We start from the raw sequence: 13,590 nt of genomic DNA, 5'->3' as shown, positions 1-13,590 counted from the left end.
TGTGTTACACTCAGGTAGTCAGGTTACAATTACGCCACGCTCAGCAATTTGCCCAATCTCGTTCCCCGAGCCCGCGATTCCTCTGGCTCTGTCAAGAAAACCAATAAGAAAACCAGATCAGAATCCGATCAGTGGAGAAAAGTCAGAAAACCAGATCAGTGCGTGGAGAAAACAATCGCTTAATAATCGAAATCAGAAATTATTCTGATTGGATACAGCGGTTGGATATAGACTTGACAAAGCCAGAAATGCGCTATGATATTGCTCGGTGAAATGTGGAACTTGCTATAAAAGCCAAAATAAAAGAGATATAGACGCTCTGGCTCAAAAGTCATAATTCCTGGTATTGGGCTATTCCAATTAAAGTTGGTACCCCCCCTATGGAGGACATGGTCTCCAGCACTTCTGCCCCTGAGGAATTCCAGCCTGATAATATGCCTACCCTGAGGAATTCCAGGTTGATAATATGCTTACCCTGAGGAATTCCAGTGTGAAAATATTCTCACCCTGACGAATTCCAGCCTGATAATATGCTTACCCTGAGGAATTCCTGGTCGATAATATGCTTACCATGAGGAATTCCAGGTTGATATGCTTACCCTGAGCAATTCCTGGTGGATAATATTCTCACCCTGAGATTATTCTCACCCTTATATGATGAAATGCGATAATTGGAAACAATACGAAAGGTCGAAAGCGGGTCGATGTTGCTACAACAATTTTACAACTAGTGGTCCAAACTAAAAGTAACAATTTAGTTCGTTTTAAAAACTATGTGACACCTTTAATATTTCATTTATATGCAGTACAGAACTATATATACAAGTTATATATCGTCAGTCTTTAATTGTAACATTTGGATTTGGACCTATTGTATGTATGTACAAGATTTAAATGTATTCCAATAAATGTTTGAAGTTTATCCCACATTGGCAAAAAAATCACAAACTGCTTGCAAGGGCTGCATGATTGAATAAATTAGCCAAACTGCCTAAACACAGTTGCATATTGCCAATGGCAATAGTGTTTTTTTTTCCTTTGAGGGCAAATTTTAACAATACATATAAATGTCCTATGTTAATAACACTACTATTGGCAGGTTTCAGGTATTGTTTTCATAGTGATTTGAGTGGGGGTCAACCTTAATTGCTTCAACCGTTATGCTGAACAGGAGTGAGCAAATGATACAAAATTGCATATATTTGCTATGAAGCACAAAGCCAACAAATACAGTGAACAATTAACTCACTCCAATTTACCGTCTCGATTTCAAGGCATCACTTCCACTGGAATTATGACGTCACATGAAACCCAAGAATGCATGACAAAATTCTGCAGGGTTATATGGCAAGACTATAAAGGGCATCAGCTGTATTATTAGTTGTATATACCGTATATTTTTGGGTTTATTTATATTAGGTAATAGTCTCAAAAAAATTTAGTATAAAGTAGCTATCAAAATTACTCAATAAATAACAAAGTTTAATGAAAACGAATGAATCTCCCTGGCTCATGGACTAGAGGGAGCAAGAAATGGTGTTTCTGCAACTGGTATCATAGGTAGCCCAACACTCGTGGTCCGCGCGCGTACACGCTACTCAGTGCACGGACCACGAGTGTTGGGCTACCTATGCTGGTATCTTAAATATCAAACATTTCTGTACATCCAAATTGCTCATCAAACGTGATATAACAACTATGCCTATGACAAAAAACATCTTGAAGTTTCAATCTAAGGACCTTCATCAGGAAAGTTAATCAAAGATACTGCAACCATGCCATGCTTGGTTATTCAAAGTTACACAGTATAAATGCTTTAAGACTTCACAAAACCAAAATAATTGAAAATTATTTCTCTCTTACATTTATCTGCCTTCACAAAATCTACCATACTGGTCGAAATGTTTTGGGATGATGCTAAATCATATGAATTATAGTACATAATAGAGGATACTGTAATTGGCAATCGCTGTTACGAAAACCCTGCCAAATTAAATTCTACTGGATTTCAAAACACTGACAAGTGACATCAGTGTGCTCTTGTCTTCATGTGTCATCAATTTGCTCTAACCCTCACCTCCCAAATAAACATCACAAAGGGTAGATCCTATATTTCCTAGGAAATGTGGCGCCCCCCTGGGGTCATACTCAATATTCAACAAGTTTCTGAACCTGGTATAAAATTCGTCGGAATAACAACCACACTTTAGCAAGCGATGACAACATGCGTAATGCGTTGACGAAGGTGTTAATGTGTGTAGCGTAGATTTGAATATACGTATGTATGTATAACTATAATGCATAATCTCAGCATTTATTCGGTAACGTACTTCTAGCAGCGCTAGAACACAGCTTAAACGGAAGTCAGAGGAACAACTATTGCGCTGGATGTACAAGTAACGCAGCGCTTGAACAACACCGCGCTAACTCGAACTAATGAATTGCCTTCTATGGTAATAGCACTATCTTAGTTATCGCACGATCGGATTGTATTACCATAGTTTGCGTGCCAGTTACGTCAGATTTAATGAGGGCGAGAACTATATAAACGCTCGTACAATTACATGTAAGAGAGAAATATACAAGAGATATATACGAGAGAGAGATATATACAAAACTGTACATAGAAGGAAATATATACTCCAAAACTTCACTGCCACTGGTGTGGGACTGATTGATATCACGACGACATGGTACAAGCCTGAAGTACCCAATTGCTAGTTTGCTAATGGTCCCTGGGACACGGACACACCCAGTTTTACGGTTCAACGTTACACTATCAAATATATTTTTATAACTATCAGTCTATCAAATATATTTTTTATTACTTATATAAATTGTTAAAATTGTCTTTTATGGCTTTACTTACTAAATGCACTATGTTTGGCATTGATATTTATTTTCCAGACAAGCATTCATATTATAGAAATCTTATTTAGCAAATCAATATCTATAGCAAAACACATAATTGGCTATATTAAAACCATTTGATACTTGCCAGCATTCATGTTATAGAAAAAATGTGTGTATTTTGTTCAGTGTGCTGTTAGTTGGTATGATAGGTGTTATATTGGAACACCCATAATGTAACCACTATAGCATACATAGTATTGTCCTTTACAATTATACTAACGTTATATTTCAGCCCTGTTTGCACTACACAAACTTTATTGGCACAGCATAACAAAAATTCGTTCCTACATTCAATTTATTTATATGTTCAAGCTACCAGTACAAAGGCTGAGCATGGATTTTTAGAAATGCCTGGCTAATAAAAAATTAAGTATAATGTAGAAACAGCCATACAGGACCTTTCTTTTGGTTGTTCAGTACAGGAATATAGCTGCTCTTCCTGCCATTAATTGCACTATGCAAAATTTAAGCAATTTAATGACCAATTTGCGAATAAAATAAATTCCAAATGCACTTTGATCAAAAAATCTACAGAACCATGTAATATCTTATGGGGCGTTTTCGCAATGTCCAGCTGTTAGGGCAAAGATAAAATCTTGCACAAACAAACCTAAATATTTTTGTCAAAAAGGGTAGGAAAGTATACCTTAAGGCATTATACACCCATGCAGGTATTCAAACTAGTCGTATTCAAACTAGTCAAGAAACGAAGTCCAGCCGAATTGTTAACAACATTTAGTTCAAAAGTGTACTGAAAGCAATGGCCGTGGTTCCTGCCCTAACTGCAATGCAGCATACTTCAGTGCTCAAAATGACCACAATGTGGAATGTGCGGTCACGCGTTGGGAGGAACATTCGAACTCTCCAGTAAGAAAATGAAGTATTCTCCTCAAGCAGTAGAGGTTTATGAAAATATATTTAGCGTCAAAACCAGCACAAAGATTATCGCTGTTTTGTTACCACCGATGGTACTATGTGGTTTTGTAGTGTGGAAGCCTGCAAGATTGTAAGAAATTTGGAATATTTCCTATTCCCAAAATTAGTTAAAATAAAACCCCGACATCCGTTGACACCAGGCAGATATCAAACCACAGCCAACAGCCAACAGGTATCAATGAACCTTATGCAATCTTGAAGAACAAGGAGCAATGCTTCCACAAGGACAAGGAGCAATGCTTGACTTTTCTCTGAACTTGATTCATAAAAGTGCATTATACACTAGAATTGCACCATCGTGGAAACAAAACAGTCACACAGAAATGGGAACGAATTGTTATATAATTTTACGTTCTTTTGTATTACTGATTAATTACATCGATTGCGCAGAAAATTAAGCTTCGCGTTTTTGGACAACGGAAAACGACAGAGTTGGTCTTTTTTGCTTGATTATTCACGCAATCTTAGTCTACCAAGTACCAACAGATTGCTAACGAGCTCCATATTAATTGGTTGGAACGAGAAATACAAATCATCACGATGTTCCTTGATTGCCAGTACACTATCATGATCCTCAAAATCTTGTTCAGTCAAGTTTAAGATTGATTCTTCAATGGGTGGGGTGGTAAAATAGTTGTTGAATACTGAGCTAGGTAAAATGTTATTCACAACATTCAAGGAGACTTGAAAAGCTACCCCTCGGTATGATTATATAAGATATAATCACTACAAATTATTGCAGATTTCATTGCGTTTGGATGCATCACAATTCACAAGTTTCAATTCATATATAGGCTGGGGCATGCTGGGATATGACAGAACATAATTTACTACAATGATTGAACGAGCCACCACTAAGTATAATAACAATGCAATTAACTACAATGCAAAACTGAAGACATTTTTGAGAATTTTTGTACTGAACTGAGATAAATTCATTCTCATTCCTAAATTATGTAACCAAAATTTGATCAACACGCTGATTGACTTAATAACAAGAATCTGGATAGTGTTTAGAAAATTTGTGTATATTGTCACAACCGCCACAACGTCGCTTGTGTGTGAGTTGAACTCGATCAAAATTTTTCCAATTCCTGTATACTATTACCTAGATTATTCTATTACCAGCTATCATTAGCTGCTTAATCATAACAAAATATACACAGCTAAATGCAATATCTGCAAGTTATACACACGGGAACACACACGAATGAATTTTGTGCTTCATATGCGAGGAGTTTACAATTGTAAATCAACAAATCAATGCAAGAGATGTTAAAATACCATGCATATATACATGTTTAGTACCGGACTTGATTTTTCGCAACATTCTGAGATCACAGTTAACAGCAGGACGTCTTGGGTGATTTTGTTTAATTGTTTGGATGACTTGATGAAAACATCATGCCATAAGACGAAACAAGAAATGACGGGTTTGGGACAGGTCTATACCGATCACTTTACGAAGCGTGAGAGGACTTTGAGGTATTGAAACAAGTCTTTATGACACCAAACAAGCACATGCTATTGTTGTGGTGATTATACGACTGCCAAGATCATGTTATCTGCTCATTTCAATACCTCAAAATTATCTCACGCTTCGTTGAATCTCGGGTAACCTGGCTCATGTAAACAGCCTCTTAAACAGAAAGAGAAAAACGGGAAACTTAATCAAAATCGTCATATACCAGACAATCTCGCACTCATTTTTTAGTAAATCAGCGCTCGGAAGGGTTGTCTGTCAAAATATTAATTCATTCTGCAATATTAAATGGTTTATATCTTATGTTATTCTTTATAAATTAAATATGAACTGACTTGAAGAAATTTTGTGATTATGCATGTTAAGTAATAAGAACTATAGCTCTGACATAAATTTGAAACCGTAAAAAAGTATATTTCAAGTTGTTTCAATCGCGAGAAATGGATTTTTATTTGACAACTAGCGCCAGTCCCAGTCCTCAGCCACCATTCCAGATGACCTGGAACAACAAACATTACATTTCTCACGTAACAAATACTTATCATGCATGTGATAGTAAAGTTAATAATAAATAACCCTGTTTAAGGAAATGGAGAGAACCGAATGACTTCAATAGGTATCGACTACACAGTATCGATTGGGAATACTAAACAGTAATACTACAAAAATCGAAAAACTTAACACAAAGTAGATCACGTCTCATGACTCTCATCTGTAAAGTTTTGTTTAATATTTACCGGAAATAACGCAATATTTCTTATTCATCAAAATATCTAGTCGATATAAAAATTTCTTGATTCAAAATCCTACCGAAGGCTTCATCAAAATCTTCCTCAGAAAAAGTAATGATTTTTCCAAATCCTGCAAGGTTTGCCTACAGAGCATAATTTAATGCTAATAGTATTCAATCAACCTAAAATGCGAGATCTTGTAACCATGATATTGTTAAAATCATATCACCATTAAAGCCATTCAAGGTGCCTCCATGACGAAGCTTTACTGCAGTTATCATAGTGACGTTTTATTTTAAAATGCTGTCGACTAAACACTTGTATTTAAAAGGGAAAAAACAGAATTGGAAGCGTATAGGTTGGTTTCTTGACATACACAATAATACAAGTGTCTTGTCCTGGTAATATTCTGTCGTAGGTACGACAGTATGTTTTTCCAGGTCGGCTGTAAATACGAGTAATTCTATCATGAACAGCTTTTGAATCAGCCCCTTTAGCGTTTAACTTGTCAATATTTTGCTGCATCCAAGAGCATATAAAACTTGCCATGAAAAATGTCATTGGTGCATGGCTCTTTTTGAAATTGAGGATTATATTTTGCCCTGTAATTTGACGTGTAGCACTAAACCTTTCTCAACGAATGGATAGACGAAATAGGGATAATTAACGCCAGAAGTTAGTTTGCGCTCAGACAAACGACTGGCTTTACAATAAATTAAAGACATGCAATGACACATTCACACAACGTTATTTACTGTGTCGTAGGTATCTCCAACATCCTGAGTTCCACAGTTTTCTTCGCCATATCGAGAGCGGTCTCTCCCGTTCTTGTTGAAGCCAATACAATATCTTCCTGGACATTTTCTCAAGGTATGGACGACCCTACGAGAGAGGAAAAATCTGAAAATAAGAGGATGGGACTGAAGAATTCTGGGTCGAAAGGAGATTGTAGTATTGTCATGCGATGCTTAGCTTCGTAGTTTGTAAGAATAATACAGCCAAAATTGGATTGGCCAGGAGTCGAATTCACGATGTCACGTACTAACGACCGCGCTGGTCGAAAACTTCTCAATTCATTAAAAACTGATCTTATTATACACTGGATATACACTATACTGAAAACAAAGGCAGGGGCCTCAAAAAGCCCCCAAATTGGTGGTTAGAACTTTAGTTTACATTCATTTCATATTTAAAGCCGTCAGTTGAAAGCGACGCCTTAAGAAGTAAGAAAGTGCCTCCGGAAGTAATTTAATTCTAGCTTCGTCTTTTAGGTACAGCCATAGATATAATAGCTATTGGGTGCAGTTACTTTAGCCAGTGTGTTTTTAGATAAAAACTAATTACACCTATTCACTGCGGTCGTCACTTGTTCCCAACCACTAAAATGGCAAGACGTCATTTTCCCTCGACTGAATGTCCCGCAGTAATATTTCCAGGTTCCATTACAGTACACTGATTCGTTGTTGTTTAGCACGATTGTACATTGTGATTAATGGCGCGCACTGCATCACAGTGATAAACGACTTGTGTCGCAACACGGCGCCCCAAACAGAATTAAGATTTGCGCGCATAATGGTTGATACTGGTAAAGATATTTCCGTCATCATATCCTTGCCTCTTGGGGACAGCTTACTAGCACTAGCCTGCGAGTACCTTCTTTTCGTAGATGTGAAAAGATACAAAGGTACAGTAATCATAAATGATATCACATGTTGGTTTAACTATTGATGGTGACGTCACACGACGCCATTTTAAAATTCCTAGACGCATCGTACTTCTTAATATATTCCTGTAAAGTTATACTAAACATCGTGGGAAATACACATTACGTGAATTCATTGGTTCCGCGATCCTATAGAAGGTCCACGGATACTAAAACATCCCGCGCGCAAGTGATAATTTATCACGAAGGAATCTGCGTCTAGTTTTATTCAATTGTCACTTTGTATGCAATGCCTGATTCATCGGCGCCAGCTGAATCTACGACTAACTTGAACGGTGTGTTTGAAGGTAAGCTAATATACTTTTATAGTCACTACAAGCAAAAACATATATTCAATATATTGTTAAATAATGAAAAACGTGCCACTTCCGGTGGTTTAATAATTGATTGCTGTAATTTATTCAGTTCCGCTATAGCGGTTTTGGCTATATTGCACGGCTAAAGAAAAATACGCCTTTGCAAAACTATCAAGTGCGGGCGCCACAAGTTAATACGAATTCCATGCCTCACAAAAAACTTTAGCCAATATTTTTAGGATGCAAAAGTGGGTGGGGGAGATGTGTGTGGCTTGGACCCTTCCACCCCTGCCCCCTTGCTCTACAGCAAAACTACCAAACTGCATAAAATAGCATTAAATTTTTTAAAGGTATAATTGCCAAGACCCCAATACATAATAACAATATTTGACAAGTACACCCATTCACCAATCATATGTCTCACTGTAGTTCCTACTGGGATCCCAGAAGGCATCCCCGACACATTGGACCATGCTCTCAACTCACACAGTTTGTTACAAGGTAAACTAACACACTTTTATAGCCACTTCCTTCCAAACTGGCATGAAATTTTGAGAAGGATAAGTGACAAGACCCCACTCCAGTACACTAATGAAATTATCAATCATACCTCTCACTGTAGTTCCTGGTATACCAGACGCATTGAATGGTGTCCAATCGTCAACAGTTCGAAAACCAAGCCAAGAAACACAATCCATTACTTCTGACATCCATTACTTCTAAAAAATGACAAAAACAATTTGATATGAACAAACATAGTTATTATATTTAAATCTATTTTCTTAGGTAAAACCTTCACTTTTATATAACTTTTGCCATATAAAAAAAAAATATTGTATAATGTTTCTCTAATGCTAGTTCTAAACTTGTGACATAATAATAGGATATAAAAGTAATATTAGAATAAAGACTTGAATAAAAGAAAACTAGAGAATAAAGAATAGACTAATGAGTGAAAGTTGAAAACAATTGAAAGCAACAAAATGGAATAGAGAATGAATGGAAGAGACCAGTAGACTCATGAAGTATTTTAAGTGAAAAGAAGGTTGATTCTTTTAAATATTATTAGACCACACTTTCATGCAATTATAAATCTCTGAACTACCTTTCCAGACTTAATTTGAACCTTGTGATAATGGGAAATGGTAGATAGTCCAGTATGTATTGGGGCCAAAATAAATTTATAATAGTATAGAAATACACATTATTATCCTGAAAACTCACACTTACCCAACTTTTTTTACATTCTATCATTATTATAATCAGTGTAAGTCGCAAAATACCCTACTTAGAAGGTAGTATATCAATGAGAACTTCATGATAAAAAATTCCCACAGGACATGAGTAATACGAGTCTTATACAAATAATTCTTATACAAAATCAACTATTGGTAGGTTCCTGTAAGAGTTACACAAAGAATTGTAATCAATAGTTTGAGTGAGGGTCAGTCTCAAATGTTAGATGATGCTTGTGCTACCAAGCACAAAGCCAACATGTAAAATGTACAATTACTGATTTTGATTGTAAACAGTAACTAGAGCTTAGAAAATTTTGTGAATTTTATTGTGAATGTTTGTACAGAAACATGCAAAACTGTGTCAAACTGTGTCTACTGGCACTATGCTGTAACTTGTTTTCATGCTTTTCGCCCAATTTACAATATAATTTGATTAATTTCTGTTTGGAGTTTATAATGTGCCGCAATTTAGTATTCTACTTGTACAAGTGACAAATTTACTGATAAACCAGTTCTACAAAATTCATAATTGTTACATAATTTACACTTGTCCAAGTGTAAAGACATTCTGAGACATTTGTAACCAAACCCCCTGAGTCATAAAAGGGCTAAAAATACAGATATTTATGAATAAAACTGTCAGGAAAATTAGAAGGAAATATGAAAGAAATTGGAAGGAAATGTGAAGGAAATACAGGAAAAGAAAAGGAAAATAAGATTACAGCGAGTGGAAGCACTGCTCAGAATCACTGATCTGAAATAAACTCAAACAACATCTTGAGAATCAAAATATAATTCTCTCTCTGTGTTGTATATATATGCGCACAGGCAGCCCGGTCACTGCTGTTACGTCATGCTATTATATATGTATATAATTACAATAAGGCTGGCAACTCTCTCGCAAAAAATATAATACATACATTAATACCATCGCTTAAAACAAAAATACTACGCTAGTTTCTTAAAAAAAAATACATACAAAACACCTCGGATATATTGACTATATTTATCTGTCGTTTTTAGAGTTGAAAAAAACTCTAAAATGCTCAAATTTTGCGAATTAAAAGTGTATTTTCGTTGAAATTTTGCGAAACAGAGGCGGGATATAGTTTACTCGACAAACGTCATCATCGGAGAATTCGTCGGCAAATTTCTGATTGGTTGTGGCAAGTTCGGAAAATTACGAAGGTCAACTCAATGAAGAAAAAAGATCTTCGTTATTTTCCGAACTTGCCACAGCCAATCAGAAATTTGCCGACGAATTCTCCGATGATGACGTTTGTCGAGTAAACTATATCCCGCCTCTGTTTCGCAAAATTTCAACGAAAATACACTTTTAATTCGCAAAATTTGAGCATTTTAGAGTTTTTTTCAACTCTAAAAACGACAGATAAATATAGTCAATATATCCGAGGTGTTTTGTATGTATTTTTTTTTAAGAAACTAGCGTAGTATTTTTGTTTTAAGCGATGGTATTAATGTATGTATTATATTTTTTGCGAGAGAGTTGCCAGCCTTATTGTAATTATATACATATATAATAGCATGACGTAACAGCAGTGACCGGGCTGCCTGTGATATGCGTTGTAAAGTATTGTATTTCATTCTGTAATCTGTCTGAAGATGACTTTGTAATAAAGTCGAAAATTTACAGTCTCAATCTGTGTCTTGTTTGAATTATATTTTGATTCTCAAGATGTCTTGTTTGTTCGGAATTTGCTTTTTACTTTACTTTCTTAAATTGTCGGCTGGTCATGGTTTTTGAAATAAACTCTGTGTGCTCATAGTTGTTCATAATTATGGTGTGCTGAACCCACTGACGTAGTATTTTGTATTTCATATGATACAAAAGTATCGCATTTTTGTTTGATCGCCAATGAATACCACGAAATATAGCTTTAGAAAAATATAGTACAATCCCAATAATCACAATTCACAACGCAATCACAATACTGACTGGCTTAAAAACGGAGCATTTCTATACTCTAAAATTGATTCTCTAACAGATGTTTGACATAAATATTTGTACTAAGGTTTTTCGTGGAAGATTTAACATATTTACGCTTCTCCTAAATTTATACAAATAGATAAATGTTTTAGCTATATAATTCCTATTTGATTTCACACAGTACTTGCGGATAAAATCGAAGTTAGCTGCGTGTGTCGTTTACAACCTTGATCGTAATAGTCCATATTTAAATAATGTAACGACTGTATATAATTCACTCGATATTTCTGACTAGAATTACGTTTAATACATTTTAATAAAAAATCATACCTGCCCTGGCAATCTGTCTCCAGGCAAATACACGCCATTTGTGTGTCGTTTTTTCCTTGTCTACATTCATGGCACAGTGTTCATGGTGTCTGAGTTTCCCCAGAAGATGCTCTATGCCATGCCATTGAAACTTACACGATAAAACGATAAAAACCATGTTGTTGAATCATCATCATACTCAGATTTTGTGAGTTGTGATGCTTTGCGATATATTGTTACTTCTCTGCTGATTTCTCTGGGGTTTTTGCCAACTGGTACTTTAAGCACAAAATACCTTTAAGCTTGCACGAACGCTGGACCAAAGATGGCTGGACGACGCGAGTCACGCGACCGCCCGGAAGTAAATTTTCAAAATACGCCACAGCGCCAGCGCCACTGAGGCCAGCGCTCAGCAATATCACAGAATACCTTCAGAAGTGGAACTCCTGTACTTTTTTCGTAATTGTGATTCGTCATGATTCGTAACTTAGCAAGTGCATTTTTTTGAGGTAGTCACCCCTCTGCCATTGTCTAAAATCAAGCCATTTTTAGTATTGGCAGGGGGGTGACTACCTCAAAAAAATGCACTTGCTAAGTGACGAATCACACTTACGAAAAAATAGTATAGAGTTCCACTTCTGGGGCCGGTTGTTCGAAAGGTGGATAAGTCGCTATCCAACGGATAACTCGCTATCCAACGGATAAGTTTTATCCAGCGTGTGATTTGCGTTGCACGAAGCTTGGATAACTTTATCCAGCGGATAAATATCGCTATCTACTGGATAAATTTATCCAAGGTCTGGAGGTAGTTTAAATCCACTATCCAGCGGATAAATTCAAAGATACAAGATTACAGTGTAAACATTTACGATAAGAAAGGACAAAAATGCAATACTCCTGTTACTGTGTTTCGACAAAGTAATGTACATGAATGATTGTACATTACACACGTTGCCTACACATTCCAAAGCGGCGATTTTTTGGACATCCTCACATTGATAACAGGCAAGAAATTTACTATACGCTTCTAATCAGTTTATAAATATATGCAATGAAAGATTCAACCTATTCCAAGGAGACTTGCTAATATCTAAGTAATTTCATTCACGCAATAGACAAGTATAGACAACAAGGCTACGAATTTTGTTCTATGCTTAGATTAGCCAGGAATTAGCCAATCAAAACATTAAAATTATTGTTCCTAAATTTGTTATGGAACCGAAAGGCAAAGGGTCGCAAGGTCAAGGAATAAAATTGCAATGTGTTTAATAAAATCACTATTATGTGAAGTGCAAAGTTCGAGCAAATCACTTGTTCAAGTCTTTTCCATTCAGTAACTATACTCGAGAATTCGTAATGATTATGAAATCAATGTTATAAATGCTTAGCAACAGCTGACGTTGTGGTACGAAATTTCAGGATAATCCTGTTTTCTCCTGGTAAGTTTTAACTTATCTATTGGATAGCTATCCACTCCACTATCCAAGCTTCGTGCAACGCGTTTTTATCCAATGGATAACTATCCACTGGATAGCAGATTTATCCGCTGGATAAGACTTATCCGTTGGATAAGTTATCCGTCTTTCGAACAACCGGCCCCTGGTAGGTATTCTGTGGCAATATGCCCAATCTCGTTCCCCGATTCCTCTGGCTCTGTCAAGAAAACCAACAAGAAAACCAGATCAGAACCCGATCAGTGGAGAAAAATCAAAAACCAGATCAGTGCGTGGAGAAAACAATCGCTTAATAATCGAAATCAGAAATTATTCTGATTGGATACAGCGGTGGGTATAGACTTGACAAAGCCAGAAATGCGCTATGATATTGTGGTGAAATGTGGAACTTGCTATAAAAGCCAAAATAAAAGAGATATAGACGCTCTGGCTCAAAAGTTATAATTCCTGGTATTGGACTATTCCATTTAAAGTTGGTACCCCCCCTATCGAGGACATGGTCTCCAGCACTTCTGCCCCTGAGGAATTCCAGCCTGATAATATGCCTACACAGAGGAAT

General features: G+C 36.2%; 1 long non-coding RNA gene across 1 annotated transcript; it reads right to left on the bottom strand.

The window, feature by feature from the left end:
* Positions 1–5,719: 5,719 nt before the first annotated feature.
* Positions 5,720–11,857, bottom strand: LOC114541007. The gene is made up of 3 exons (XR_003689179.1): positions 11,599–11,857; positions 8,693–8,801; positions 5,720–6,945 (listed from the first exon to the last, which is right to left on the bottom strand). It is a non-coding gene; the product is annotated as an uncharacterized LOC114541007 (long non-coding RNA).
* Between the last annotated feature and the right edge of the window lie 1,733 nt (positions 11,858–13,590).

Source organism: Dendronephthya gigantea, unplaced genomic scaffold (genome assembly GCF_004324835.1).
Source record: "Dendronephthya gigantea isolate DGI-Jeju-01 unplaced genomic scaffold, DenGig_1.0 000260F, whole genome shotgun sequence".
In the NCBI taxonomy this organism is placed as follows: domain Eukaryota; kingdom Metazoa; phylum Cnidaria; class Anthozoa; order Malacalcyonacea; family Nephtheidae; genus Dendronephthya; species Dendronephthya gigantea.
This window is presented reverse-complemented; position numbering and strand designations above follow the sequence as displayed.